This window comes from Dasypus novemcinctus, chromosome 22 (assembly GCF_030445035.2).
Source record: "Dasypus novemcinctus isolate mDasNov1 chromosome 22, mDasNov1.1.hap2, whole genome shotgun sequence".
Taxonomy (NCBI): Eukaryota; Metazoa; Chordata; class Mammalia; order Cingulata; family Dasypodidae; genus Dasypus; species Dasypus novemcinctus.
The window spans coordinates 74302357-74309413 of record NC_080694.1 but is presented as its reverse complement, the minus strand read 5'-3'; positions in this window follow the sequence as shown (position 1 = coordinate 74309413).

Genomic DNA, 7057 nt, shown 5'->3' with positions numbered 1-7057 from the left:
TCTCCACGGCCTGGGGAAGCTACTCTCTAGGGTTTGTCTAGGGCTGGAAGGCAAGGCAGACGCTCCTCACTCACTCCCTGTCTGCACAGAGGCATTTGGAATCCAGGCTGTGGAGTCACTGAGTAACAGAGCAGAGTGGTTCTGAATCTTCTAGTCCAAGATCCAAATGTTCAGATCAGCCATTTTTACAGAGCAGAGAACCATGGTCCAGAGTGTGGTGCTCAGAGGGCACAGCCAAGCCCTCATTCATGTGAAATGACCAGCGCCCAGGTCCTTGGGGTCTCAGGCCACGGTGCTCCAGCCTACCTGGGGCACCACCTTGGGGGGGGGGGGCGGGTAGGCTCAGGCTGAAGGCTCAGCTGCTGCCTGGACTCTAGTCCTGGCCACAAGGCCGACTGAGCACCGCAGGCTCAGGACGTGGCATGTCTGGACCCTCAGCCTCTGGTTTTCAGGCTACAAAGTCATCCAGGGGAAAACCAAAGTGAGGGGATTCCTGGTACTTGACCAGGAGAGAGTCTTGGGACAGAAAGATCTCCCCAGCTCCCCTCAGCTCCCATCAGAGCTCGCCCCATAGGGGGAGACGTGGCCGAGAGCAGCCACACGCTCTTCTGCTCAGCTTGTTGATGCTAATCCCACCTCCCTTTGGTCTCATTTCCTCTCTAAAACTGACCATAATCAGCCCACTTTCCCCTGCAAAATTTTATAGGGTTAAGATGTTATTACAGACATAGAAGGATTTTTTAGCTCCATATGGCTCTGGGAGCATCATGTGGCATCATTATGGAATCTCTGGATAAGTTGCCCTCCTCATGGTCAGCTCATCCTGAGACCAGCCACTGCTACCACGGTGCTATTTGAGGAAAGCCTTGGAGCTAGTTTCTCCATATCTCTTTCTTCTTGTTTCTCTTTCTTTTTATTAGAGAAGTTGTAGGTTTACAGAAAAACCAGGGAAGGTCCCCGTACACTACCCCACCCCCACATGCATCTTTCTCTATTAATGTTCTGCAGTAGTGAAGTAGCTTTGGTGTCACTGAGGAACCATCATCTCTATAATTATATCAGTAACTATAGTCCATAGTTTACAATAGAGTTCAATCTTTGTGGTCTACAGTTTTATTATGTTTTATTAGATTTTATTGAGGTAACATTTATATAGCATAAAATCTTCTATTTTAACTACTTTCAAATCGTGATATTTATTACACCACAGTGTGGTGCTACCATTACTTCCATCCTTTACTAAAACTCTTCATCACCTGTCACCTTAATCAATAGTAAATATTTAGGTGAACCTCCTGGAGCCCAGCTCTGTGAGCCCCTCCCTAAGCATGTCTGTCCTTCTACCCCTCGCAGGCTCAGATGGAAACCAAGAAGCAACAGGTGGAAGCAGCTGTTGAGAGGCTGCAGGTAGAGGTGGGGGCAGCAGCGCCCCCTGCTGGCCAGGTCGAGGAGCTGGAGCAGGTCCTGCAGGAGTGCAAGGACTAAGTCCAGAAGGCCCCTGAGGAAGTCACGGCTTGGGGCCCTCGACAAGGAGCTGGAGAAGTGTTGGCCGCCAGCACACGAGCCCTTAAAGCGAGCGACTCCTGCCACATGGGATAGAAGAGGGAGGCGGAACGCCCTTTGGGGGACCCTGGAGAGAGGGAGGAGGGGCTGGGGATTGTTTCTAATGGGGACTGGGGGCACCTGACTCCTTAAACCCAGAGAGGAGACGAGGATGACCCTGCGGTGACTGCCCTGGTCACTGGGTCTTGTTAGGGTGCTGAGATGAGTCTTGGACTGAGATGGCCCTTCAAGCTGTGGGGTCCTGGCAAGTTTCTTAGTCTCTGTAGACAACAGAGTATGAATAACACCTCCTCACAGGGCTGTAGCTAAGATTATGAGAACTAATCCAGGTAAAATCTCAGCATGTTGCAGAGATTATGAGAACTAATGCAGGTAAAATCTCAGCATGTTGCAGAGATTATGAGACCTATTCTAGGTAAATGCTCAGCGTGTTGCAGATATTATAAGAACTAATCCAGGTAAACTCTCAGCGTGCTGCTAAGATTATAAGAACTAATCCAGGCAAACGCTCAGCACGGTCCTGGCACCCAGGAAGACAGCAGGAGGCGGTGGCTGCTGTGGTATCACCAGCGTCATCCTCCCAGTTAGTGGAGCTGGTTTGCATCCCGAGGCCCGACTGTTAACTCCAGCTCCAGTCCCTGATCTCACACACTCACCTGCTGGAGGCAGAACACTTCCCAGGACGAGGTGGAGACAGGAGCCAGCACAGGGGAACGGGCAGCTCCATTAGTGAGGAAAGTCAAGGTGAAGGAGCTCCAGGAGCAGGTCCTCCAGCAGGGGCGCTCGCTCAGGAGGAGCCTTTGAGCTGGTTCTTCAAGGAGGAAGGACGAGCAGGACCAGGGAAGGGCGCGTGGAGCCAAGGTCTGCTCTTTCTGCTTTTGTAGGACGTGGAGCCACCAGAGCAGGGAGGCCCATTCCCAGCCCCTCCTCCTTTAAACGTGGTATTTCCAGGGAAGGGGGCTCTCACGCCCCCATGAGGATGATTCTGCAGAAAAGCACAGGTGCTGTGATATACAGACCCTGTCATTCACTCACACAAACATCCACACCCACCACAGGGCTGTGCTGAAAGGGTCACAGTATTAAAATTTATTTGGTACTGGGGGGACACCCTTACCCCCAGAAATGATTATAAATAATAATCACATTTTTAGACTGTTCCTGGAACGGGTGTTTAATCTATGAAATGAATAGTACCCAAGCCAGTGTCTAATACCACTTTAAATGTCAAATTCAAAGGGGAACTGTCTTCTACAGAATACAAATAATCTGGAACTGAGAGGTCCAGAGATGCCTTTCACTCATCTTTCCCACCCAACTCCCCTTTTCCTCCAAAACTTTCAAATGCCGTGTGGAAGGGCAGCTCCAGGCTCTGGCAGGCTCTGGAATACAGGCATTTCCCTTCCTCAGTGCTCAGGCATTAGCCGTCTGCCCTGGGAGGGGAAGAGAACACTTGCCGTGCGCTGTGTGCCCTCCATGAGTGAAGGGGCTGAACCAGGTACCACTGAGTCAGGAGGTGCCTCTCACCTGCTTGTCCAGGAGTCTGGAAGGGCCTTGGGGCTCCTGGGGAAACAGCAGTTACCATGGGTGGGGAAGGAGGAGAGAAATGGGATTGGAAAGATGTAATGCAATGCTTTATCTCCTAGGGAAAGACTAAACCCCATTTGTCAAAAGATACGGATTGGATGTGCTTGGGTGCTGGGTACACAGTTATTCATTAGGTTCCTTAGAGCACTTGTTGTAGGACTGAAACATTCTATAAGAAAAAAAAACAAAACGAGTTCTTCATAAGGTTTGTGCATTTTTCATAGGCTACATGATATCTGTATGGTTTTTTTCCCCATAACTTGTTTCCTTTTTGAAGTCAATTTTGTTTTCAGCAATTTTGTCACACTCCCTTAATTCTCATAGTGTATTTTTAAAATTTTATTTATTTATTATTTTACTACATTCAGAAAATATGAAGTCCCCATATACCCCCCACCCCCCTCACCCCACTGCTCCCCTCATAGCAACAATCTCCATCATCATGAGACATTCATTGCATTTGGTGAATACATCTCTGACCACTGCTGCACCTCATGGTCAATGGTCCACCTCATAGCACACACTCTCCCACGTTCCATCCAGTGGGCCATGGGATGACATACAATGTGCAGTAAGTATCCCTGCAGCATCACCCAGGACAACTCCAAGTCCCAAAAATGCCTCCACCTCTCATCTCTTCCTCCCATTCCCCACACCCAGCAGTCACCATGGCCACTTTTTCCACACCAATGCCACATTTTCTTCGATTACTAACCACAATAGTTCATGAATAGAATATCAGTAAGTCCACTCTAATCCATATTCTATTCCTCCATCCTGTGGACCTTGAATTTGTTGTGTCCACTCCACATCTATATCAAGAGGGGGCTTAGATTCCACATGAATGCTGGATGCAATCCTCCTGCTTTCAGTTGTAGGCACTCTTGGCTCCCTGGTGTTGTGACTGACCTTCTTCAACTCCATGTTAGCTGACAGGGCTAAGTCCGATAAACCAGAGTGTAGGAGCTGAAGTCTGTTGAGGCTCAGGGTCTGGCTATCATATGGTCAGTCCAGAGATTCAGATCCTCCAACTATGTATTTAACCCCAGCACCAACTACAGTTCTGGTAAACATAACATGAGAGGATTCTGAAAAAAGATCACATCTGAGTCCAGCTCCATCACACAGAAACATAAACTCCAAAGAAGGGCCAACTGACATAGCCCTGAACTCTATCTGCCACGACCATAGAATCTGTGGGTCTCTGTAGCCCTCAGAAGAACCAATACCTGGTGTTATATCTACTTTATCTGTCTCTGGGACCCTGTTGAGGTGTGCATAAGGGCGACCCCTCTGATAACCTCCCAGCTAATTTTTGGAGACTCATAGCCATATAAACTCATTTGTCCTTTCATTTTCCCTTTTTATTCAGGTCAAAAAGTATTTTTCACTCCTGGTATTATATGTAGACTGACATATTCTGCTGGTCCGAGCTTGACCCTTTTATTCAAGGTCATTTTCTAGTTACATCAGCAGCTGGTACTTGGTAGTAATCCCTCGGCACCAAGGAGGCTCATCCCCAGGAGTCATGTCCCACACTGGGGGGAAGGCAACACATTTACATGCTGAGTTTGGCCTGGAGACTGGCCACATTTGGGCAACATCGAGGCTCTCGGGAGGTAACTCTTAGACACCCTGCTGCTCTAGGCCTTGTTATTTCAGGTGCACAGGCTCACAAGCATAGTCATTAGTATCAAGGGCTCAATGTTGGACCTTCATTCTTTTTCGGTCTTTGCCATTGCACTTGAGGGATTGTTGCTGTTCCTTTAGGGACTGTGATAGAGCTCCCCTGGCTAGGAACTCAGCACTCCCTCAGTTGTTATTTTAATTGTATCCACTATGAAAATATCCAAACATTTTTATGTACCCTGGATATATGCCCTGGAGAACTCCCTGCCAACCATGTGTCTCCTGTCAATAACACCCCATACCAGTATCCTCTGCTGCCATTGTTGAGCCTCTCTGTGATCCAAAACCTCCTGAAAAGTGAAGCCCAATATATTGCCAGGTTCCCTTATTAGTAAAATGGGATATAGCGATGAGTTTAAAGGTTAGATAGAGAATACATATTAACTTGGAAAAATTAAGGTAAAAATAAATTGGGGTATCAAAAAATTAAACAATGCAAAAGCTTTGTTTTTGATGTTTTGCCTTCCATCACTGCAGTAAGTGTTGCCCTGTATGCAACTTGGCTGGGCAACTACTTCCGTCTTTTCCTCAGTGTCCACATCCTATCTTTTTCTTGATACTGTAGGGTTGCAAACATTTTTTTTAAGCGAAGAAAAGCAGTTTATTTCAGGGCGCTCGAGCTGCCCAGCACCCCTGCAGGTGCCTCTCCCAGTCCTCAGCCGAGCGCGGAGGCGGCGGCTCGGGAAAGGCCCACCCAGGGGCAGGCCCGGCGGCGGGAGCGCGGGAGACGGAGCTGAGGAAGGCAGAGCTGCTGCCCGCAGCCCCCGGGCAGCTCGAAGACGGCCCCGGGGTGGGGGGGTGGGGGGGGGTGGGGTGTCTCGCTCGCGCAGGCGCAGAGCCCCTGCCTCCTCGTGGATGGACTAACGCCCGCCTGCGCGCCGAGCCCTGACAATGTCCTTTTCTATTGGTCCACATGGGGCCCGCCCCCTCAGTCATTGGTTTTCCTTCCTTTCCGTCACTGAGCCAATCTCCAAGGCCCGCCCAGAGGCTTTTTGCAAATAAGCGCGCAAAAGGGGCGAAGTGTCGCAAGTGCGACTGGTTCATCTTAAATGGTCACCCGCAGAGAATCCGTGGGGACCCTCCCTGTCCTGCGAGGACGCGCCCCCTTATTTGACCTCTAGCCTTGAGTAAAACAAGCCCCATGAAGGACCCGCGGGCTGTTCAGTTATGGGGGCGCAGGTCTAGTCCCGCCCGGAATGGCAGAGGCTTGGCCGCTGATTGGCCAACAGACTCCTCCCAGGCCCTCATTGGAGGATGCTAACGCCTCTCTTTGGCACAGAGCCTGGAAGGGGCTGCCCAGGGGAGGCGAGGACTATTTAAGTTTTTTATTGTTGTAGTTTTACTATTTGCTTTTATTTTTTTTTTAACTTCGATACCTTTTCAAATTGGCATGTCTTTAAATTATTATTATTATTATTTTTTTGGTTAAAAATGTGTGTATGTGTATATTTTTTTTCCTTGAATCATTTTAACTTTACCAAGTGAAACCAAGCATACAGTTTTTGAGCCAATTAAGAAAGCTGCAATTTTTAGAATGTAGCATTTTGGGGTAGTGAACAAACATGAAATGACTTAGTATATTCCAGACTACTGAAAGAAAAGCACCTTAAGAGTTTTGTGGGACGTTTTAGCATCTGAAAAGTGAGAGGGAAGGCAAAATGATGGCAATACATTAAAAAAAAAAAAAAAAAAAGAGGAAATGAGAGTAACTTTGTCTTAAAGTAAAAATGGTTTTGCCAGAAGGTGAAAGAAGGTAGTCAAAGCTAAATGTGAAGTGTATAGTAAGTTGTAGAAGGCTCTAACTGGGCCTATTCCAACAACCTGAGGCTGAACATGCTTCTGGCCTCACATCCACCCCCAGAGGTAAACACCCTGGTCCCCTATAGCTCGCTGACTGCCAATGTCCTGCCTCTGTAACTTGCTTGCTTGCTCAGCATTAGAAAGCAACATTAGCTTAACCAATAAAACTCCTTCTCAGCCTGTGAAAACGACCCCTCCTTTTGAATGGACCCCTATAAAACCCAAGTTCCCCTGACTTGGGGCCCCTCACCTACTTATGGTGGAGGGTGTGCCCAGCCGAAAAATGAAGGATCTCTAAATTTATTCCTCCTGGCTGTCTAGCTGTCTGATTTATGAAGTGCTATTACACTTCAATTTGTCTTGGTTTATAATGCCTGCAAATAATAAACTTGAAAAGAAACAGTGAAATGTGTTGAAA